General features: G+C 47.9%; 1 protein-coding gene and 1 long non-coding RNA gene across 3 annotated transcripts in view; one reads left to right on the top strand and one right to left on the bottom strand.

Annotated features, from left to right (window-relative positions):
• The window catches only part of LOC127585478 (interleukin-2 receptor subunit beta-like), a 58,463-nt gene extending 42,015 nt beyond the window's left edge, over positions 1-16,448 (bottom strand). For both annotated transcript variants that reach the window (XM_052042958.1, XM_052042963.1), the window contains exon 1: positions 16,159-16,448. The gene's annotated coding sequence lies outside the window, so the exon portion shown is untranslated. The remainder of the gene's footprint in view (positions 1-16,158) is intronic.
• On the top strand, positions 3,291-10,989 carry LOC127585484 (uncharacterized). Its single transcript, XR_007958512.1, has 3 exons — positions 3,291-4,530; positions 10,217-10,312; positions 10,788-10,989. It is a non-coding gene; the product is annotated as an uncharacterized LOC127585484 (long non-coding RNA).
• Positions 16,449-24,779: the final 8,331 nt, after the last annotated feature.

The following is a 24,779-nucleotide window of genomic DNA, read 5'->3' as shown; positions in this document are numbered from 1 at the left end:
AGGATTGGTGTAAAATGGATGTTTCATGATTGGTGCGGACTCGATGGGCTGAAGAGCCTGCTTCCATGCCTTATCTCTCTCTCTCTCTTTATGACTCTATGAGATAAACTGGTCATTATCCCATATTTTGGACTCGTGTCACAATATTAGGGATGAGCACTAAATGCTGGTCTTGCCAGCAGTGTACAGATCCCCAAAGAAATTATGTTTATTGAGTGGCAATAGTGCTAGAGGAACCTTGGACGATACTAAGTACTGAGTAGAGATGGTATCTTCTTATCTCATTACTACTGTCACAGGATTGGCTGCTGCATTTGCTACCTTACAATGTCCACAGTTCAGAAATACTTCATCAATGGCCAAGCATTATGGGATTAAAAACAGAAAACACTGGTAATTCTCAGCAGGTCAGGCTGCATTTGTGGGAAGAGGTCTGATCTTCCTGGAGTCAAGGAGATTAATCGGGGTCAAGATTGAATCTTGTAAAATTACAAGAGTATAGCTACGCTAGACTGCAGGAAACTCTTCCTCATATCACACTGGAAAGAGTACAAAAAAAGGAGGTTGCCAAGACTCGAGGGGCTGATTTATAGGGAGAGGTTGGACAGGATGGGCCTTTACTCTCTGGAGTGTAGGAGACTGAGGGGTGATCTCATAGAGGTGTGTAAAATCATGAGGGGCATAGATAGGGTGAGTGGTCATTTATCCGGGGTTGGGGAATCGAAAACGAGAGGACATTGTTTGAAAGTTAGAGGTGGAAGGTTTAATAAGAACATAAGGGGTAACTTTTTTTACCCAGTGGGTGGTAGATATATGGAAGCAGCTGTCAGAGGAAGTGGTTGAGGCAGGAACATTAGATGTACTTAAGAAGTATGCAGACAGGTATATGGAGGGTAAGAGTTTAGAAGGATATGGGTCAAGTGCTGGGAAATGGGATTTGCTTGAATATACATCTTGGTCGGCATGGATGTGTAGGGCTGAAGGGCCTTTTTCCATGCTGTACTACTCTGCGACTCTATATTAGAGGCAGAGAAGACAAAAGGACACCGATTTAGGATAAGAGGGAAGGGACTGAGATGTGATAGGAGGGGGACCTTTTCCCACCCAGAGAGTGGTGCGTACCTGGAACACACTGCCCAAGAGAATGGTTGAAGTAGGGTCACTGACAGCAGTTAAGAAGCCTTCAGATGAGTAGTTGAATCGCTTATGCATAGAGGGGTATGGGCCAACTACTGGGGAATGGGGTTAGTGCAGATGGGTGCCCACTGGTCAGCATGGTTGTGGTGGGTGGAATGGCCTGCTTCCATGCGGCACATCCCTACAATATGATGTGATGACTAAGGAAAAACAGAACTAACGTTTCAGAGACAAAAGAACTTTGTTAAGCTGGGGTGGGGGTGTGGTGGGTGGTGAAGAAGGGGTATGTCTCTCATAGGGTAGAACAGGGGTAACCATGGAGATAAGCTGTAAGCAAGGTTATCTGGTCAACGAGTGAATGGGAGCAGTCAGGAAGAGAGAACATAGATAGAAGAATGTAGGAGTTGTGAAATGCAGAAGAGAAACAGAGTTAACATTTCAGGTCGGAGACCCCATGTTGGACACTCGTCCAGGTTACGAAGGGCAAATTTTCTGATTGTTCTCAGTGGGATCTTGCTATGTGTAAAATTGGCTGCCCTGTTTACGCCCCACTGATGGACATGCTACTCACTGACCCTGAGATACCCAAGGAGGGGCTGCCCCCGGCAATCATAGCCCAGCTTCGAGCTTCGGTTGTGGAGTGGGGTGACGATGAGGTAGGGAGTGTGCTGGAGTGGGAGGCAAAATGCAGACTAGAGGAACTGCACCTCATATTCCGCCTGGGGAGTCTACAACCCAATGGCATGAGCACTTGAGTTCTCCAGTGTCAGGTAAACTGCTCCCCCTCTGTCTCTCTCCTCCTGATCTACCCAGATCCTCCTACACCCACCCCAGACCCCCATCACCCTGTTTCTTTCCTGTCCCTCACCATCTGCCCATCACTCACACACTCCTCCCACTGGGTCCCTTCCCCCCACTGTTCCCATCTGCCCCCCCCCCACCTCCCTCACTTGGTTCCATGCCCCCTTTCCTATCAGATTCCATCATCTGCAGCCCCTTGTCACCTCCACCTCTCACCTCCTGGCCTCTGTCGCTATTCCCACTCCCCCCTCCTCCATCTGCCTCTCACCCCTCCTCACCTGGATCCACCTATCACCTGCCAGCTCTTTCTCTACCCCTTCCCTCCATCTCTTTACACCGGCTATCTCCCCTCTATCTTTCAGTCCAGATGAAGAGACTCGATCTGAAACGTCAACTGTCCATTTCCCTCCACAGATGTTGCCTGAGCCGCTGAGCATCTTGTGTGTTGCAGCAAATTTCGTGCCTCTCACTGAGAAGAGCACATGCTGTCACGGAACATTTATTGTCGAATTGGTGAACTACAGTGGTGAGAGTGTGCCACACTGATCTTTCCCACCTTCTGTGGGTAGTTGACCTTTTCGTTTCTTAAACCTGCTTTCACAATGGGTGTGACCACAGCTTCTGTTTTTACAGATGACCCACGTCCTGCACAAGCTTCACTCGTTGAGAGTTTGTCATTATCTGCAAGACCATGCTGACCGCTATGGCTCCCGGAAAGCGGGCAGCAGAGGTGACAGCAACTCCTTCTTCTCCCCAACTCAAGGTCGCTCAAACCAAATAATCTCATTGCTATTTGTGGGATCTTTCCACGTGTGAAACTGACTGCCCTACTTTGGTGACTACACAGCACAGTAAATCAAAATCTGTTCTGATGAAGGGTCCCAGACTGAAAAATTAACTGTTTCTCTCCCCACAGATGCTTCCTGACCTGCTGAGTGTTTCCAGCAGATTCTGCTTTTATACCAACAGTACAGTATCTAATTATCTGTGCCAGCAGATCCTGATCATCGGAAGGACCCTGAGCTCTTGCATTTTCCTTTTTATTTTGTCAGTTCCACCATGCCAGCCACAGGTCAGGTGGTTTGTTGGGGAACAGTCCTTTTGTCTGTGGGTTCATGTCCTACCCCAGGATTTTGGGTACAAAAGACGAGAGGTGTAGTACAGAGAGAGTGCTGCATTGTTGGAAGCATCTTCAAATCTTGTGTCATCCCCAAATTTAGAAATTGTGGCTTGCACCCCCAAATCTCAGTCATCAAGTCAAGTCGAGTTTATTGTCATGTGCACAAGTGAGGTACAGGTACAATGAAAAACCTGCTTGCAGCAGCATCACAGGCAGGTAGGTACAGACAGCGCACAGAACATAAATTATACAAGACAGAAGAGGAAAAAATATGGATAAAATAATCATTAATATAGATCAAAAAGAGACAATGGTCTCAACACCTTTCCCTGGGGAACACCACCATTCACCTTTCCCAGTTCAAAAACTGACCATTCACCTTGTCCCCCTGGTACCCAAGCTGTCGATGTTCCTTTAACCTCACTGATTATGTGGTACCTTATCAACAGTCCCTTATCAAGATCAGCCATGGGTTTTATTGAATGACAGAACAGATTTAAATGGCTCAATGGCCAACTTCTCTAGTTAGTCACCAATGTATAGTACATACATCTGAGATGGGGGAGGGGGGTGGTGGTGGAGGTGAGGTCCAGGGGAGGGGTCTTTCTCTACTCAGTGGGGTGTGAGTTGCCCCAGTAGTGTGGGTCTCAGTGTGGAGTTGACACAGGTCTGAAATTGATGGATCTTTGGACACTTTGGGGCTTCTAGATCAGTTGAAAGGGCGGCCTCATTTTTCTTTGCGACTTAGAAAGAGGCCATTCATTCCTTCGAGTCTATACTGGCTCACAGAACATTCCCATCGTCCCCTTCCCCACTTATTCCCTGTATCCTATTCTCTCTCTCACACACACACCCATCGTCTTCCCGGATTCTGCCCCCACTAACCCACAATAAGGGGTAATTTTTACAGCGCTCAATTCAGCCGGGATTTGGGAGGAAACCGTTGCACCCGAGGAAAACACACAGGGAGAAAGTAGAAATTCCACCCGCGGAGGTCAGGTTCGAACCCAGTTCTCTGCGGCTGTGGGACATCTGCACTAACCACTGTACCGGCGACAAGGTCAAGGATCATACGGAATGGGGAAGGAGGGTTCTGGTCTATTTCTGACCCTATTTCTTACTTTGGGAGAACTCGAATGAAATATCTCCCAACCCAGAAGACAGCAGCACTTGAAGAAAGCATCTCACCAGCCCCATCTCAGGGCGACTCTGGATGGCAATGTGACGGCCACACCGTGGAATAATGTGCAGTGAGTTTTAACCAACAAAAAATATCCAGAGGCGCTGAGAAAACGGCGCAGTTTCTGTCCTGAACTGTTGTTCTGACTGGTATCCGGGGGATAAACCCGAGAGCCAGACGCGGTTGGAAACACCATGTCTATCGAGCTCCTGTTACAGAGGAGGTCCTCTTCAGGCAAGGAAACCATCGTGCAGGGGAGAGCACATTGGTCACGTTGAAAACGCATCTTCAGGTTCGTGTTTCCTATCCCTTCCCGCAGATTGCCACCTAGTTTTCAGTGAAACCTGTGGTTGGAACATATTTCATGTCCATCATTACCGAGTACCTTATACTCACAGATTTTAGGGATCTAGTAACTGATTGCGTCAGAATTTGCGCAGTTGAGGGGAAGGATGTGGGCAGGCAATGCCGTTAGAGTATCACAGAGCAATTTCCACTCACAAAGGTCGTTCAAAAAATCTAATCACATCGGTGGATGTGAGTGAATTCTTTGCCACTTACACGGGGCAAAGTGTAAAACCACGTAGTGGGGTCTCACATCTGTGGAGAAGGGGTTGCTGAGCCAGGGCTGTGGTCCAGAGTAATAGGGGAAGTCAGTGCAGGGGCTGGTCTCCTAACCCCCACCCACCCACCATCGTCCCCACCCCTCACACTGATCCCACCCTCCTGTTGGACAGAGCCCCATGGTTGGGTATTAGTCATAGGCTCATGGAGTAATCCAGTCCCTGTAACATCCTGCGAATCTTTGCTGCACCTTCTCCAGCTTAGTGACACCCTTCTGGGTGACCAGGACTGCACACGATACTCCAAGTGTGGTCTCACCAATGACTTGCACAGCTGTAACATGACGTCCCAGCTCCTGTACTCAGTGCCCTGACTGACGATGGCGAGTGTGACGTATGCCTTTTTCGCCACCCTGTCTACCTGTGTCTCCACTTTTAGGGACCTGTACCCCGGGTCTCTAAGTAGGGAAGAAATGAGTGTCAAGTATTTGTTACTGAGAGTTGGATCCCAGAAGTGCCCTGTGAGGGGACAGGAGAAGCTGAGGTGAGAGGTTTTATATCAAAAAGACTGAGTAAGCTGGAGGCCTTTCTCCAGAAGAGGAGTTGCTTCAGGGAGGCAACAGCTTAATGGGAGGTGATAATCAGGTTGGAAGGCCAATGTTTTGAGGGAAGGAAACCAAAAGCCATAAAACAGTCACCAAACACCCAGGGGCAAATTCAGGAGAAATATCTCACCCAAAGAGAGTCGGACTGTGGAACCCACTCCCACAGTCAGTGGCTGGGCACGGGTGCATCTTGGAGAAGCTGGATATGTAAAGGAAGAAGGAGTTGCATTTATATAGCACTTTTCATGACCTCAGGATGTCCCCAAGTCATCCCAGCTAGTGAAGTGTTGCGATAGGTGGAGTACAGGAAACATGGCTTTATACATGCCCAAGGCTAGTGATGCTGGATGATGCTGTTTAAGGGTCAGTATGGCTCCTCTGGTCTAGTCCAGTTGTGGCAGATTTTACATCCAGCAAAGAGAGCAGAGGGAACCTCACATATAACACTGTATCTGAAGAGCAGCATCACCAACTGTGCTGCACTCCCTCAGTGCTACACTCGAGGATCAACTTAGACTTTTGTGAGATCCTCGGACTCCACAACCTTTTGGGTTGGAGGGAAGAGCGAGCCAGAGCTAGGAGCATGAGGGTTGGGTGAGAGGGTGAGATGAGGGGACAGCGCAAGGCTCAAGTGGAGTGTTAACAGGGAGCAATAAATGGAAAACTTTATGTGGTTGGAAGTGCAAAGTAAAAAGGCCAGACCCTCACAGCCCTGATCTAAAGAATCATCCATTAGAAAAGCCCTGGCAGGCGATGATTTACTGGACCTCAGTGACATCTAATTTGGCCTCAGGTTAATGTCAGGAGTTTGGCAGCTGAGACAAGGAGCTAAAACTGGGTCAGAGTGACATCCAGTCAACAAACTGTTAAGAACTTATAAACCCGCTTCATTTAATTTAGAAGAAAATTACTAATTTACCGGATCTGCTGGTGTGCATTGTGGTTCGTTAGGACATGTGTTGTGGTTTCATTTGCTTCCAATGGGGCTTTTTACAACTATGTTTTAATATTTCACAACATTACAAATTCCTGCGTCAGTTTCAGTTTGCTTTGTCAGCCGAAATATGCCAGCAAATGCCACGCGCAGATTGATTGGACGTTTCCCTCGGACTGATTAGTAATTGGTTGGATTGACAAGAATGCTCCTTCCCCACTGCTGTCAGACTTCTCCACTGATCACCACTTTCACATCCCCTTCCTGGTGGTGCTGCCACGTTCTCAGACTTGTAACTCTACCTCTCTCTTTTTATTCGGTTACTGTCACTTTTGCATTTCTTTTTGCCCTACTTCAGATTGCACTGCAGTCTTTGCACCATTCCGATGTTTTCCACTCATCACTGTAGTTATTGTATATACGGTATTATTACCATGTGTACTGTTTACTCTGGGAGCTTCACACGAGCAAGGAATTTCATTGCACCCTGGTGTATGTGACAATAAACTAATCTGAATCGGAATCTGATTTTCCTTCAGGGGAGAGCTTGTCAACCTGTCTTCTCCTGGAGATCAAAGGGAGCCTGGGACAAGGTCAAAAAATCCAGGGAAAGGTGGGAACACTATATCCTAAACCAATGAGATCTAAGGAAAATATACAGGGAGGCAAGTTAGAGTCACGGAGAAGGGGAATAAAGTGGGTCTTTGAAAGATAGGGGTAGAAAGGTTCTTGGTACGCAAAGGGTGAAGGTTTACTGGGATAGGAGGGAGGGTGGAGCTGAGGTTGCAATTGGATCTGTCGTGGAACAGGTTTGAGGTGCTGAGTGGTTTCCTTCTGCTTCATACGGTTGTAAAGAGGGGGAGAGAAAGATTGGATTGAGAGAGTGAAAGTATAAGGACAGGAAGGAAAAACAAGAAAAACACGTTAAAATTTAAAATCTGAGATTTTTAGAAACCTCAAAGTGCAGTTCAATAACTGATGGAATAAAAGCCAACAGCTCAAACCGACAACAGACATTGGTGAGTATCCTGACTTGTGCAAGACATTGGTGAGGCTGCATTTGGAGTATTGTGTTCAGTTTTGGTCACCCTGCTATAGGAAAGATGCTATTGAGCTGGAAAGAGTGCAGAGGAGATTTACGAGGATGTTGCCAGGACTTGAGGGACTGTGTTATGGAGAGAGGTTGAGCAGGTTGGGACTTTATTCATTGGAGCTTAGGAGAATGAGGGGTGATATTACAGAGCTGTATAAAATCATGAAGGGTATGGATAGGGTAAATGCGCACAGTCTTTTTCCTAGGGCTGGGGAATCAAGAATTTAAGTTGAGAGGGGAGAGATTTAATAGCAACCTGAGAGGTAACTTTTTCTACCCAGAGGGTGGTCAGTATATAGAACATAGAACACTACAGCACAGTACAGGCCCTTCGCCCACAATGTTGTGCTGACATTTTATCCTGCTCTAAGATCTATCTAACCCTTCCCTCCCACATAGTCCTCCATTTCTCTGTCATTCATGTGTCTATCTAAGAGTCTCTTAAATGTCCCTAATGTATCTGCCCCCACAACCTCTGCCGGCAGTGAGTTCCACACACCCACCACTCTCTGTGTAAAAAACTTACCTCTAACATCCCCTCTATACCTTCCTCCAATCACCTTAAAATTATGTCCCCTGCTGTGAGCCATTTTCACCCAAAGAAAATGTCGCTGACTGTCCACTCGATCTATGCCTCTGATCATCTTGTACACCTTCATCAAATCACCTCTCATCCTCCTTCTGTCCAAAGAGAAAAGCCCTAGCTCGTTCAACCTACCCTCATAAGACATGCTCTCCAATCCAGGCAGCATCCTCTGCACCCTCTCTAAAGCTTCCAAATCCTTCCTATAATGAGGCGACCAGAACTGAACACAATACTCCAGGTGTGGTCTGACCAGAGTTTTATATAGCTGTAACATTACATGGACCCCAAGATCCCGCTGTTCCTCCACACTGCTAAGAGTCCTGCTATTAACCTTGTATTCTGCTTTCAAATTCGATCTTCCATAGTGTATCACTTCACACTGCATCCTATCAATGTCCTGTTGTAACCTACAGCAACCTTCTACGCTATTCACAACACCACTGACCTTCGTGGCATCTGCAAACTTACTAACCCACCCTTCCACATCCTCATCCAAGTCATTTATATGGATCGAGCTGCCAGAGTAAGTGGTTGAGGCAGGCACAATAACAACATTTAATAGGCACTTGGACAGGTACGTGGATAGGAAAGGTTTAGAGGAGCCAAATGCAGGCAAATGGGACTAGGTTAGATGGGAATTTTGGTTGGCATTGACCAGTTGGGCTGAAGGGCCTGTTTCCATGCTGTGTGACTCTATGACTCTATGACTCTATAACTGAAGATCAAATTTTGAACAGTACATGTTGGATCAATGGGGCTGCCACAATAGGCTTGGAAAGCAGGACCTGCATTGATGATCAGAGATGGGAGTTAAAATCCCAACTGGATTAAATCTGGAGCAACACACAAAGCACTGGAGGAACTCAGCGGGTCAGGCAGCATCTATGGAGGGAAATGGACAGTTGACATTTTGGGTCGAGACCCTTCGTCTGGACTGAAAGGTAGAAAGGAGGTAGCCAGTATAAAATGGTGGAGGGAAGGGGTGGAGCAAGAGCTGGCAGGTGATAGGTGGATCCAGGTGAGGAGGGAGATAGGCAGGTGGGAATGGTGTCAGAAGCTGGGAGGTGAAAGGTGGAACTGACAAAGGGCTGAAGATGGAATCTGATGGGAAAGGAAGATGGAGCGTGGAATAGAGGGAGGGAGGTGGGGAGGGGAACCAGTGGGAGGTTGGGCAGATGGACAGGGTGGGGTAAGGGAAAGAGATAGAGTGATAAGATAAGATCAGATCAGATGAGATGAGATGAGATGAGATCTCTTTATTAGTCACATGTACATCGAAACACACAGTGAAATACACCTTTCGGGTAGAGTGTTCTGGGGGCAGCCCTTAAGTGTCGCCACGCTTCCGGCACCAACATAGCATGCCCACAACTTCCTAACCCGTACGTCTTTGGAATGTGGGAGGAAACCGGTGCACCCGGAGGAAACCCGGGCAGACACACGGGGAGAACGTACACACTCCTTACAGGCGGCGGCGGGAATTGAACCCCGGTCACTGGCGCTGTAGTGGATCAGGACGAGAGAGAAAAGAGAACAGGGAAAGGGCACAGAGGGGGAGCGGTTACTGGAAGTTTGGGGATTGGATTCTCACTGGATTAAGTCTAGGACTGATCATATGACCAAGAAGCTATGAGAATAGAACCACAGAATCCTAGATATATACAGCACAGAAACACATCGTCCATGCCGACTCTGATGTTTATCTTTGCTAACCCCTGCCTAGATTAGGCCCGTAGCCCTCTCTGACCTTCCAATCCAAGTACCTGTCCAAATGCATTTTAACCATTGTAACTGTGTCTGCCTCCACCACCACCTCTGGCAGCTCGACCCAGATATTCACCACCCTCCACTTGAAAAACCTCCCCCTCAGATCTCCTTTAAATTTCTCCCCTCTCTCCTTAAACCTGCGCTCTCTAATTCAAGACTTCCCTGCCTTGGGAAGAAGACTCTACCGATCCTATCTATGCCTCTTACAATTTAGTGGCAAAGTGAATGGTCAGTCTTTTTCCCAGGGTTGGGGGGGGTCTAAAACAACAGGGCATAATCTGCCTATCACCCTCCTCACCTGGATCCACCTATCACCTGCCAGCTCTTGCTCCACCCCTTCCCCCCACCATTTTATACTGGCTACCTCCCCTCTTTCAGTCCAGATAAAGGGTCTCAGCCCGAAATGTTAACTGTCCATTTCCCCCCATAGGCACTGCCTGACCTGCTGAATTCCTCCAGCACATTGTGTGTTGCTCCAGATTCCGGCATCTGCAATCTCCTGTGTCTCCTCGGGCATACATTTAAGGTGAGAGGGGAAAGATTTAAAGGGGACCTGAGGGGCAACTTTCTCCACACAGAGGTCAATGGGTATGCCAGAGGAAGTGATCGAGGCAGGTACAGTTACAGTGTTTAAAAGGCATCTAGACAGGTACATGGATAAGAAAGGTTTAGAGGTATATGGGCCAAACGCAGACAAATGGGACCAGCTCAGGTAGGCAACGGTTGGCATGGACATGTTGGGCCAAAGGGCCTGGTTCCATGCTGTATAACCATGTGATGCTATGCCACAGATGATGGAGGCAGGTAACTTATCCAACAAAGTTTGGAGGTTCTAAGGGCTGTCTATTACCCCCTGAACCTTTTGGACTTTTGTACATTAAAACCACTGTACCATCACATCTGGTATTAGCCTGCAAGTCTAGCCCTATCTGAAATAAGAAAAGAAGCGTCTGCTCAGGGGTCATTGGCTTGAAATGGTAACTCTGTTTCTCTCTCCACAGATGCTGCCTGACCTACTGAGACTTTCCATCATTTATTTCAGATTTACAACACCTGCATTTTTTTGATTTTCATGGCACAATCTCTTAACTTGCACAGTGATCCTTCATGTGTCACTGAATGCCTACCAGAACTCTAAATGCACTACATCAGCTAGTTCCCCCTTATTGACCCTGCTCATTCTATCCTGAAAGAACTCTAATAAAGTTGTCAAGCACTGTTTGCCTTTCTTAAAACCATGTTAACTTTGTTTAACCATGCTATGTTTTTGCAAGTGTTCTGTTAAATTTTCCTTAATAGTATATCCTCTCGTATACCCGACAGCTGATGTTAGACAGACTGGACTGTGATTCCATGTTCTTCCTCCACCTCCTTGGGTGGATTTAATCGCCAACAAACCTAAATACATTCCACTTGCTCCCTTGACCTAAGGTCCTTGGGAGTGTTGTCAAGAGGCCAGACTAGTGGTTGGCTCAGAGATACTCTCTGCTGGTTGGAAGCCAAGCCTGTCAATCAGGCCCCTTTTAGCTTGACTAGTGACTTTAATATCACCTGGTAAATTCCATGTAACATCTTGAAGCAGAGTTTGACGGAGTTTTGTTTGGTGAGGTATTAACGGTCGCAGAGCCTGGGTGTAGGCGATGGAGTTGGGTTGGTCAGACAAGGTGCAGGGTCGAGGACCTGTGTGACCTCTTCCTGGTCCCCTGCTCCCTCAGCTAAAGGCCTCCCTCCTTCTCCCTGTTGGGTGAGGAGGCTCCTGCCAGTACGACACGTTAACATGTGACAGCCCCGGCAGTAAAATTCCAGCATTTTCCCGACCAATGGGAGTCACGTTGCTCTCATCTGGTCTCCCCAGCCAATATAAATGGGAGACCATGCAGATGGTGACCCAGCGACTTGGATGGGCATAAATCACTGGATTGTTGGAAGCTACAGCACAGGAAGATGGCCACTCAGCCCAGTGACCAGTGCTGGCTCATTGGAAGCCCCACTTCCTCACTTTTTGTCCATGATCCCAGTTCCTCCCGTCCAACAGCTCTATCAAGTCACCTCAGAAAAGCCAAAGTGTACAAAATATTAAGAGGAATAGATAGAGTGGACAGCCAGCGCCTCTTCCCCAGGGCACCAGTGCTCAATACAAGAGGGCATGGCTTTAAAGTAATGGGTGGGAAGTTCAGGGGAGATATCAGAGGAAGGTTTTTTACTCAGAGAGTGGTTGGGGCATGGAATGTGCTGCCTGTGGCGGTGGTGGAGGCAGGTACACTGGACAAATTCAAGAGATTGTTAGATAAGCATATGGAGGAATTTAAAATAGAGGGATATGTGGGAGGAAGGGGTTAGATAGATTGGGGGAGTTTTAAAGGTCGGCAAAACATTGTGGGCCGAAGGGCCTGTATTGTGCTGTACGGTTCTATGTTCTAACACCTACTCAATGACCTGATGCCATTATTTATTGGATCTATTTCACCCATATGCCCAAGACATGGTTCAGCTACCCCATGACTGTGAGTGGACATAATTCTCCTCCTCTACTGCTACCTTTAGAACATTTTCCAGTGATTTTATTTGATATGAAGTGTTTTATAAAGAAAGAAATGCACTCTCTCCCACACAGTGCCTGCTCAAAGAAGGGACACTTCCATCCACAGTGACACCATCAGGACCTTACTCTGGACCACTCACGGAATGGAACTGTCCCCAGTGAAGGCATACTCAGCTGGACCCTGCAGTGTCAAAGTCCTGGGCAAACCTTTTCTCTAGAGTGCATTCAGACAGTATTACTGATGGCCACATCCCAGCCAGCATCGGTAGAACATCCCATGTGAAGAGGACGGGGTCATTCAAACCTTGAGCAAGCTCTCAGTGTTAGCAGAGGTAAATAAACATTCAACAAACAACAATGATAAACCTTTGGCTGCCTTCATCACACGGGAGGGAGAGTTATCAGCTGAAAGTTTACTCATTTGAGATTTCAACATGGATCGTGCAGTGGGAGTTGGGGTGAGTTGGGTTAATCAGCCAGTAGGTGTCATGATAAATTGGTTTGTTTGGAGTTGGATTGAGTTGTATACCTCCAGCAGAGTGTGTGTGTGTGTGTGTGTGTGTGTGTGTGTGTGTGTGTGTGTGTGTGTGTGTGTGTGTAAGGTGATTCCACACTAGTTACCATAAAGTCTTGACAGAGTGAGTTCATGGTCCAACAGAAAGTGGGTGGGTGGACATTAACACAGTTACACAGGTCGACGTGTACAAAGCCTTTGTGCCTTTCAGCCGAGAAGGACTGTGTGCATCCTGCCCAATCCTGGCTCTCTCAGATATTTGCTCCAACCTGTCTGCTACATGCCGGAATGCAAGCTGAGATTCTAAACGATGGGTTCACCATAGCCCCAACCCCAGTTCATCACTCCAACATGGTTCTCAGTATTCCTCACTGCACCATGGCATGTCACCTCCAACAAGCTTCCTGCTAGACCGTGAACTTCTGGAGCTGATCCACAAGACAACTATTCAACCTACATCCCCTCCACTCAAGATCCAAGGTCACTCTGATCTCAGTCATCCAGCTGCAGTCCACGAATGCTGCTGGGCATCCGTGAATCCAGACATCAAGTTCCAAGGCATTGTTGACTCGTTCACCGGAGCGTATGAAAGGATGGGTCTTGCGCACAACATCTGCAGCTCCTCCATCCTGCTCCACATGTTAAACACCACACTCTGACAAGAAAGGTGCATGAAACGCTATAAGATGTGAGCAGTTCCGTATTTTGGAGCCACCTCTCAGTGAAGAAGGATGGCGATGATGAAGTTCACCATCACTTGCTCTGCATCAGAGGAAAGGAGTCTTTGAAGATTCAGACTTTAAACTACTTGGCAGTGGAGGTCGCTACCCCTTGTATAGAACATAGAACAGTACAGCACAGGAACAGGACCTTTAGCCCATGATGTTCTGCCGAACTAATTAAACTAGTAATTAAATGCCTAATTAAACTAATCCCTTCTGCTTACACATGGTCCATATCCCATTTAATCTGCACATGAATCAATCTGCCTTCACTCCTGGCTGCGCACTCCAGGCACTCACTACTCTGTGTAAAAAACTTGCCCCGCACATCTCCTTTGGACTTTCCCCCTCTCACCTTAAATGCATGCCCTCTAGTATTAGGCATTTCAACCCTGGGAAAAAGATACCAGCTGTCTACTCTGTCTGTGCCTCTCATAATCTTATGAACTTCTATCAGGTCTCCCCTCAGCCTCTGTCACTCCAGAGAAAACAACCCAAGTTTTCCAAGCTCTCCTTATAGCACGTGCCCTCTAATCCAGGCAGCATCCTGGCAAAACTCTTCTGCACCCTCTCCAAAACCTCCACATCCTTCCTATAATGGGGCGACCAGAATTGAATGCAGATGTGGCCTAACCAGAGTTTTATAAAGCCGCAACATAACTTCCTGACTCTTGAACTCAATGCCTCGACTAATTAAGGCAAGTATGCCATATGCTTTCTTTACCATCCTATCAACCTGTGCAGCCACTTTCAGGGAGCTGTGGACTTGAACCCCAAGATCCCTCTGTACATCAACACTGTTAAGGGTCTTTCCAGTAACAGAGTACTGTCCTTTTACATTTGGTCTCCCAAAGTGCAATACCTGTCAAAGAGCAACACCTCTCTGTATGCTTCAGAGCTGTGGACCATCTATCTCAGGCACCTCAAGGCACTGGAGAGGTACCACCAACCCAGTTGCCACAGAATCCTCCAAGCCCACGGGAGGGATGCTGAGCAATGCCAACATCCACTGCAGACCGGCAACCCCAGCACTGAGGGTCTGGTCACACTCAAAACAAAAATAACTGGAAACACTCAGTCACTAAGGGTCTTCAACTTGAAATGATAACTGTTTCCCTTTCATAGAGTCACAGAGTAATACAGCAAGGAAACAGGCCATTCGGCCCATCTTGTCCATGCCGACAAAGATGCCCAACTAAGTTAGTCCTATTTCCCTGTGTTTGACCCATATTCCTCTAAACCTTTCCTACCCACGTACCTGTCCAAGTGGCTTTTAATTGTCATTGTGCCTGTCTCAACCACTTCCTCTGGTAGCTCGTTCCATACATGCACCACCCCCTGTGTGAAGAAGTTGCCCCTCTCCACAGATGCTGCCTGACCTGCTGAGTGTTTCCTGCTTTTGTTTCTGCTTTTGTTTCGGATTCCCAGCATCTGCAGTTATTTGATTTTCATTCACTTCTGATTACACTCAGTCTCCTGCTCTGATGGGTACGGCACATCACTTACACCACTGACGCCAGGATGCACTCCACCCCACGCTGTATCACAGCTAGGGTTTTCTAGAGAACAGAGGAAAGATTCTTCCAAAGTTTCCTTGAAAAAGTGGAACATTCTCATTGACTGCTGGGAACTTCTGGTCCACGACTGAGGAAGGGCATCTGGAGAAGGAGCCTCTTTCAACAGCGTGGGAGGGCACTACATAAATGACAGAAGGAGCACCCCACCTCACCAACTACTGACTAGCTCACCCCATAAGGCACATCCTGCCCCAGCTCTGGCAGAGTCTGTGGGTCCCACACAGTCCTCATCAGCCACCTTAGACCTGCATTTGTTTGTGTGTGCTTGTGCGCACGTGTGTGTTGTCGTGTTTGTGAAAGTATGTGTAAAAATGTGTGTGTTTGTGTGTATGTGTGCATGTGAGTGTGTGTGTGTCCGTCAAACTCAAAGTCGAGTTTATTGTCACATGCACTAGTACATGCATGCACGGGTGCAATGAAAAACTTACTTGCAGCAGCATCGCAGGCACAGAGCATCGTATAAGCAGCATTCACAAGAAAAAACAAATTAAATATAAATAAAACACAATTTTGATAAGGAAAACAATTAGAACAAAAAATAGGTAATTGCAGGTGTGTGGGTGTGCGTGAATGTGTACAAGTGTGTGTGTATATTTTGTCTATGTGTAATGTATGTGCATACTAGTGTGTGTCTGTGTGTGTGCACGAGTATGTGTAAAAGTGTGTGCGTGCTTTGCCTATGTGTATTTGTGTGTATGTCCGTGTGTGTGTGTGTGTGTGTGTGTGTAAGTGTGTTCATAATAACTAATCACTAGAGTACAATAGTCTAGAGGTTCTTGAACCTGCAGCTTGGGACCAACTGTAACCTTTACCTATGTTACCAACACGAATGGTACACTTTAGCACATCTGCTAACTACACCCGCGCAGGTACTAATGATCCACACCGATGACTGAGTGAGCTTCAGCTGCTGACAGCTCAGGACCTGACTCTCCACCTGCACCACTGTGATATCGTGAACAGCTTCCAGAAACGCAATCAAAGTTAAACAAGACAAGAGAAGAAATGCATAGTCACCTCCTGGAACTCGCCAGTGGATCCAGCAGCGAGGCGTGTGAGAGGAGCAGAGGCTGATGCGAGAGTGCCCGTGACCTGAGGCAGCTCAGACTGGAACCCCACAGGATGTCAGGCAGAGTGCGTAAGCTTGGTCTGTGGTGTGTAGAGGAACTGATCTCCCTTATGACAAGAGGTACAGTAAAGGTGCTTGTGGATAGCGTGGATAAAATGGTATGGTTCAGCTGCAGAGATGTTTTGTAGGTGGTATGGTGCTGATCAGGAGGGTGAGAGGGAGCTTCCCCTTCCTCCAATACTGCAGCAGTGGTTACAATGCACTTTGCTGGCTGTGGGTTCTACTGAACTCTCTTGAGGATGCCCTATAAATGCATCAGACCTTGCAGCCTAACAGCATGAACATTGAATTCTCCCACTTTAATAATCCCATTCCCCACAATCACCCCCCCCCCCAACCATTCTTCTTTTTTTCCTTTTCTGAGCCTCTCTCTCTTTTCTCTATCCCTTTTCTTTTCTCTCCTTACCTTTGACCCATCCCCCGGTGGATCTGCTCTCCCCTCCTCCCCCGCACCTGCCCATCACTATCTCTTACCTGCATAAGAGGCATAGATCGAGTGGACAGTCAGAGATTTTTTCCCAGGGCGACAATGGTTAACACAAGGGGACAGAATTTTAAGGCGATTGGAGGAAGGTATAAGGGGGATGTCAGGAGTAAGTTTTTTTACACAGAGAGTGGTGGGTGTGTGGAACACACTGCCGGCAGAGGTTGTGGGGGCAGATACATCAGGGACATTTAAGAGACTCTTAGACACATGAATGATAGAAAATTAGGGGGCTACGTGGGAGGGAAGGGTTAGATAGATCTTAGAATAGGATAAAATGTTGGCACAACATTGTGGGCCGAAGGGCCTGTACTGTGCTGTAGTGTTCTATGTTCTGTGTTCTATCTACCTGTCACCACCTCACCTCCCCTCTTTTGTCCACCTATCACTGCTCTGCCTTTCCCTCCTATATATTGGGCTTCCCCTTTTCCTATCTTCAGTCCTGAAGAAGGGTCCTGACCTGAGACGTTGACCGCCTGCTTTTCTCCACGGATGCTGCCTGGCTTGCTGAGTTCCTCCAGCATCATCGTGTTTTTCATCTGGATTCCAGCATCTGCAGTCCTTTGTTTCTCTAACCAAGGAATCAAGTCTAGTTTATTGTCGGTGAGGTACAGGTACAATGAGAAAATTGCTTGCAGCAGCATCACAGGCATGTAGGTACAGACAACACACAGAAGATAAATTGTACATGAGTTATGCAAGACAGTGAAGAGAAAAGACTGAGAAAAGTTAGATATTAGTGCAAGAATCCCACTGATGGTAGTGCAGGAGGTGGCCCACAGTGTTGTGCCGGTCGGTTCAAGAACCGAATGGTTGAAGGGAAGGAGCCGTTCCTGAACCTGGTGGTGTGGGACTTCAGGCTTCTGTACCTCCTGCCCGATGGCAGCTGCGAGAAGATGGCATGGTCCGGATAGTGGGGATCTTTGATGACGGAAGTTGCCTTCTTGAGGCAGCGCCTCCTGTAGATACTGATGGTTGGGAGGGATATGCAGCACCCCCACTGGTTCCTGGGAACCCCTGGCCCATAACTAGTGGAGAAGGAGCATTAGGGATAGCCCCTTCATTCCGTGTAACGGGAGCACACAGAGACCCTGTGTAAGCAGTGCAAGGAGGGACCACCTCACAAATTGCCCACCCACCTAATCAGGCATCCCCGTTCCCACATTGGCCTCGTCAACCTTTTTGAAGGAGGAGGAAGATACAGCAGCTCATTGAACTGCCGACCGGCACGCCTTTGGGACGTGGGAGGAAACCGGACCATCCAGAGAAAATCCACAGGGAGAACGCGCAAACTCCGCACAGACAGCACCCGAGGTTTGGGATCGAACCTGCCACTGTGAGGTAGCAGCTGAACCTGCTCTGCCACTGTGCTGCCCCCTGCAGATTCTGGGCCCTTAAAACAGCCAAGTGACACTCGTATTCTTCACCAACAGGGAGTGTTGGTGTTATCCCTCCCCTTCCTCAGTCCTGGTTAAGTGTGGGGACCTGCCGGACTGTAATGGGCCAGGACCCCTGGCTCCCTCGGGGCACCGTTCTCGACTGTGCCCCTGCCCGTGAGTCTACCCTGCACTAGTGCAGCAACAAAAAAGGCACTCAGATCATCATGCCCGTCTTTGCAAAGAGCTTCCCAGTCAATCCCAGGGTTGGACCTGTTTCCGGTGGGTGTCGGATTCCCTTTTTGGAAGCTCCTGCACCGTTTCCAAGGTCACGTGCCTTGACAACCCTCCTGACCGGGGCTGGCTCTGCTTTCCAGGTTGTGACCTGTGGCTTTGGACCGCGGGGTGAGAGGTCAGATGTCATCAGTACATTCTGGGCTCCTTTGTTTGGCTGAACAAGTTCAAAGACTGGAGCCTGTTGAGCTCCGATGGATGGACTGCTGGCAGTTCCTCTGATTGGTCCATCTCTCCTCTGTGGCCTTGCCCCATCCACTCACTGTGCAGTGTCCAAACTCTGTTGCCCATGTCCCAACTCACACCAAGTCCTGACCAACCCTCAGCTGTGCTCCTTGACCCAATAAGGCTCTCACCTTGATCCTCCTCATCTCCGTCACCTCCTCCGGTGGGCCAACCCCCTGATATCTCTGTTCCGGGCCAGTGTAGATCCCCAGTCCCATTGCTCCACACTGCTGACGGCATCTTCAGCTGACGAGCTCCCAAGCTCTGGAATTCCCTCCATAACCCTCTCTGTCCCTCCCCATCATCCCAATCATAGAACCATAGAACTCTACAGCACAGAAAACAGGCCATTCGGCCCTTCTAGTCTGTGCTGAAACAGTATTCCGCTAGTCCCATTTACCTGCACCCAGTCCAAAACCCTCCAGACCTCTCCCATCCATGTATCTATCCAATTTATTCTTAAAACTCAAGAGTGAGCCTGCATTTACTACATCAGATGGCAGCCCGTTCCATACTCCCACCACTCTTTGAGTAAAGAAGTTCCCCCTAATGTTTCCCCTAAACTTTTCCCCTTTCACCCTAAAGCCATGTCCTCTCATACTTATCTCTCCTAATCTAGGTGGAAAGAGCCTACTCGCATTAACTCTGTCTATACCCCTCATAATTTTTTAAACCTCTATCAAATCTCCCCTCATTCTTCTGCGCTCCAAGGAATAAAGTCCTAACCTGTTCAATCTTTCCCTGTAACTCAACTCCTGAAGACTCGGCAACATTCTAGTAAATCTCCTCAGCACACTTTAAATCTTACAAATATCCTGCCTATAGTTAGGTGACTTTCATGAAACTTTGATGAGCTTCAGGTCCCTAATTCCACTAATTCCATTTGCCTGCATTTGGCCCACATCCCTCTAAACTTTTCCTATCCATGTGCCTGTCCAAATGACTTTTAAACGTTGTAATTGCACCCTCTGGCAGCTCGTTCCACATACCCACCACCCTCTGTGAGAAAAACTTGCCCCTCAGATCGCCTTTAAATTTTTCCCCTCTCTGCTTAAATGTTTGCCCTCTACTTTCAGACTCCCCTGCCCTGGACCATTCACCCTATCTATGCCCCTTATGATTTTACGAAGATCTATTAGCTTACCCCTCAGCCTCCTTTGCTCCAGGGAAAACAATCCCAGTTTATCCAATCTCTCCTCATAGCTCAAGCCCTCCAATCCAGAACACTTTCCTGTGAACCTTTTCTGCACCCTCTCTTGCTTACTTACATCCTTCAGTTTATCTTCATACATACAGGAAAAAGCAAGGGATAAAGGGCTCCTGTGTGGTAACAAATCCAATGTAACAGCAAAGACATTAGGTTCCAGAATGTCCTAGCACAAACCCCCTCCTGTGAGACACAGAGAGACAAGGGTTTTCACCCCAGGGTTAGACTAGAGAAACTGGGGCTGTTCTCCTTGGAGCGGGGGACGTCGAGAGGAGATGAAAGTAAAAGCAAAACCTGCAGATGCTGGAAACCTGAAGTGAAAAAACTCAGGAGGTCAGGCAGCATCTGTGGATAGAGAGACTGTCAATATTTCAGGTCTGACACCTTTCATCAGAACTGGGAAAGAGAGAGTTGCAAGTTAGTTTTCAGCAGGAGAGAAGATGGGGGAGGGAGGTGTAGAACACAGGGAATGACTATGCTAGGACGAGTTAAAGTGGCTTGAATGGTGGCGGTTACCACCATGTTAAGCTCCTTGGTCTGTGCAATGTGTTATTTATGGTAAGTTGGTAGAACCAGCCTGGTAGACCAGACCTATCAGAGTAGGATAAGAAAAACTGAGCCAGCATGATATAAAAACAGAAAATGGAACATGTCGGAAAAACTCAGCAGGTCAGGGAGCATTTTTGGAGCGAGAAACAGATGAGGGACCCTTTATCAGGACAGAAAGAGAGAAATGTTAGTCTGGCTAGCAGAGAAGTGTGGGTGAGATCTCTGATGGTAGACATGTGGCGGGAGTGGTGGGGGGGTGGGAAGATTGGGGAAGGGGAGGAGGTGATGCAACTATAGTTGTGTCGTTTGTTGCTGATGTGGTTCAGGCACACTGGGACATGCCCAGCAGGCTGACTATCCACAGAGAGGAGAAAAGGATGGCAGGCAGAAGTGGTTCTTACATGGACAAGAAGAAAGAGCCTGTTTGACTGAGATGCTCAGGACATGTTGGGATTCGAGAGGGGGAGGAGGGGAGCTGGAAACCATGTCGATTTGTGCCTTCAAGAGGCAACTGGAGGGAGTGAGTGAATGGTGGGTTGTGGGAAGAGTTGGGAGAATGGACATGGGATCACTCTATCAGGTGCAGGTGTGGACTTGATGGGCTGTGAATACTTTTCCTTCATGCTGTAATTCTGTGATTCCCTTCCAGTATGTAAGAGTCCATTCAGACTATCGAGTCCATACTGGCTCCAGGTAGGAGTCCCAATCCTCCAGTCTCCCTCGATGGCAAATGCTGTTGTGGGACAGTCTTACACATAGGTTGTTGTCCATTTCAAAGTAATAGGCAGAAATGGAAGGGATCCTTCTCTGTGGTCTGTAGCCCCTCACTCTGACGCTGAACTCCTGGCACTTTGTGAATGGAGAAAAATAAAACTACCGGTGCAAGTTGAGCAGCATCTATGGAGGCAAAGAGATGGTCAATGTTTTGGGTTGAAACCCTGCATTGGGACTTTGAACGGTTTCACAAGAGACTGTAGATGCTTGAATCAGGAGCAGTAATCTGCTGGAAGGACTCAGCCTGATGTGGGGCTTCAGCCCGAAGCATCGACAATTTCCTTTCCCCCCACAGATGCTGCCTGACCCGCTGAGTTCCTCTAGCAGATTGTTGTGCTGTGAATGGTTGTGCTTTAACAGCTTAACACCGCCACCATCAGGAAAGACATGGAAGTTCAAACAGTCATGGGCCGACATTAATTCACAACTTTTTGGTTTAAGCATTTCCTCTCGCCCAGCCCAGGAACAACTGACCCCAACACCCCTCAACTCCATGCACATGCCACCCTGCAATAATGTAGTTACAATTGTACCATTTCTTCATGAAGTAATTAAAAAGGACAACTTAAGACCAAGTGTTTTGAAGGAACAATAACTTTAAGCCTGTTGCCGCATCTGTATTTCTGAGTTTGCTACCAAGTGCATGAACATTCATCATTCCAGCATCCTCACACCTGATTCAGACACCAGCCTGGACACCAGAAAGGGCACCACAACTCTTTCCGTGATTACAAGAGGGTGGACCACACTGTCATCAGTGTGCCTGCTCTCCTCAGTAAGGTGGAAACACCAGAGACTGCAGATACTGGAATCTGGAGCAACATACAATCTGCTGGAGGAACTCAGCGGGTCGAGCTGCATCTGTTGGGGGGGGGGAGAGGAATTATCAATATTTCGGGTCGGACCCAGAACGTCGATAATTCCTTTCCCTCCCACAAATGATGCTCGAGCCGCTGAGTTCCTCCGGCAGATTGTTTGTTGCTCTGCGGTCTGGTAATGGGTGGGACCCAAACTCGTCCAATCAAGAGGAGGTTGTTAAAACACATCCTTGTGACACGGTTCTCCTTCCAGAGATGGCTGGTAGCATGGCTGGTGTGTACAATGGCACAACCTTTCTCCAGGTTGAAATGATTGGCTATTAGCTTGGGAGGGTTCTCCATCATTTGCAAACCTGTCAGGCATAGTAGACCTGGCACTGGTGCCACTCGTTCTTCTGAAGTAGTGTTTACCATGGAAATAATGTGTAAGTAAAACTCATTCCAGTCAAAAGAAGAGGGCATGTAGTTCCACAAGCACAGACTGCAACATATTCTGGAAGGGTCAAGTCACAAATTCTGCATCATGCATTGATCCCAAGCCCGTGCACATGGCTTGAACACCTTCATCGGATGAACAAAGATGGAATTCCCAAAGGATTCTCCATGGAGAACGGCCTCGGAGCAAAGGACAGTCAGACAACAACACCTGTGCTTCGGAGATGTCTGTAGGATGTGAAATGGGGATGTGCACAGTCAGACCTTCGCTGTCGCTCCCAGGTAGACCCAGAGTGAGCTGAGGGACATCTCCCAGAGCTCCACCGTCTCCCAGTCCTGGAGCAGCCCCTGCCGCAAGACGAGCTCTGTCCTCTCCTCTCTGTCGCAGGAGCAGACAGTGGTTTACACTGAATCCCCTCCATCAGGGCAACAGGATTTGGAATGAGCAGGGAAGTGTGTGTGTCATGGGGAAAGCTGGCCAGGAAGTGCGGACCGTTCTCCAGTGACCAGTTGTTTCCCCAGAGTAATTGGTTTATTATTGTTACATGTACCGAGATGAAGTGAAAAGCTTCTGTTTGCTTGCCATCCAGACAGATCATTCCATACATCGAGGTAGTACAAAAGGGAAAAAAAACAGAATGCAGAATATAGTATCACAGTTACAGAGAAAGTGCAGTGCAGGGAGACAATAAGGTGCAAGGCCATGATGCGGTAGATCGGGAGATAAGGAACATCTTTAATGTATGAGAGATCTGTTCAAGAGTCTGATAACAGCAGAGTAGATGCTGTCCTTCAGCCTGGTGGTAGGTCTTCTCAAGCTTTTGTATCTTCTGCCCAGTGGGAGGGGGGAGAAGAGAGAATTTATGGGGTGGGAGGGGTCCTTGCTTTCCTGAGGCAGAGGGAAGTGTAGACAGTGGCAATGGAAAGGAGGCTGGTTTGTGTAATGGACAAGGCTGTGTTCAGATACACAGCTGGTGCCCCACAGATGGTGCCAGTCATTCTGGTGTGCCAGTGGTGTTGGGCGAGTGGTGTCTAGGGACTGGCCATTGTTGGTCAGTTCCAGCTTTCGCCATCACTAGTCCAGGCTCTGCCACAACACTCGGACAAATCCACCACCTCCTCCTCTCTGGACTGCTTCCTGTGTATCCACCCATCTGTTGATCTCACACACTAGACCCTTGATCAGCCTCAAACCTGACCACCAACTTCATTGTCCTAACACCTTAACTCTCAGACTGGTGCAGACCCTTGAATCTTGGTGTTTGGAGAGACCTTGTTAATAGAACATAGAACACTACAGCACTGTACAGGCCCTTCAGTCCTCAATGTTGTGCCGACATTTTATCCTGCTCTAAGATCTATCCAACCCTTCCCTCCCACATAGCCCCCTATTTTTCTATCATTCATGTATCTAAGAGTCTCTTAATTAAATGTCCCTATGTATCTGCCCCCATAACCTCTGCCAGCAGAGCGTTCCATGCACCCACCACTCTCTGTGTAAAAAAACTTACCCCTGATATCCCCCTTATACCTTCCTCCAATCACCTTAAATTATGTCCCCTCGTGTTAGCCATTGTCGCACTGGGAATAAGTCTCTGACTGTCCCACTCAACCTATGCCTCTTTTCTTGTACACCTCTATTGTTAAAATAAGAAAAGTAGGTTAGGCCACATCTCGAGTATTGCATTCAATTCTGGTCACCCCATTATAGGAAGGATGTGGAGGCTTTGGAGAGGGTGTGGAAGAGGTTTGCCAGGGATCTGCCTGGATTAGAGGGTATGAGCTATAAGGATTGGTTGGACAAATTAGTGTTGTTTTCTCTGGAGCGACAGAGGCTGCGGGGAGACCTGACAGAAGTTTATAACATTTTGAGCGGCATAGATAGGGAGCCAGAATCTTTTTCCCAGGGTAGAAATGTCAAGTACTAGAGGACATGCATTTAAGTTGCGAGGGGAAAAGTTTAAAGGAGATGTGTGGGGGCAAGTTTTTTACACAGAAAGTAGTGGGTGCCTGGATTGCGCTGCCTGGTGGAGGTGTTCCTCTCAATCTTAGTTAGGCACATGATATGCAGGGAATGGAGGGATCTGGACCATGTGCAGGCAGATGGGATAGTGTAATTGGGCATCATTAGATGGCCTGTTCCTGTACTGTACTGTTCTATGTTCTAGGCAGGACAGGGTCAGTGAGTAATTAGAATGGTAGGAAGTGTGTTGGCTTCATTGCAAAGGTAGAGATATAGTCATACAGCAGGGAAACAGGCCCTTCGGCCCAACTTGTCCATGCCGACCGAGATGCCCACCTACGCTATTCTCATTAACCTGTGCTTGGTCCATGTTCCTCTACACCT

This window comes from Pristis pectinata, chromosome 33, assembly GCF_009764475.1.
Source record: "Pristis pectinata isolate sPriPec2 chromosome 33, sPriPec2.1.pri, whole genome shotgun sequence".
Taxonomy (NCBI): domain Eukaryota; kingdom Metazoa; phylum Chordata; class Chondrichthyes; order Rhinopristiformes; family Pristidae; genus Pristis; species Pristis pectinata.
Note: the sequence above shows the minus strand (reverse complement) of the source record. Positions and strands in the feature narration are given on the sequence as shown.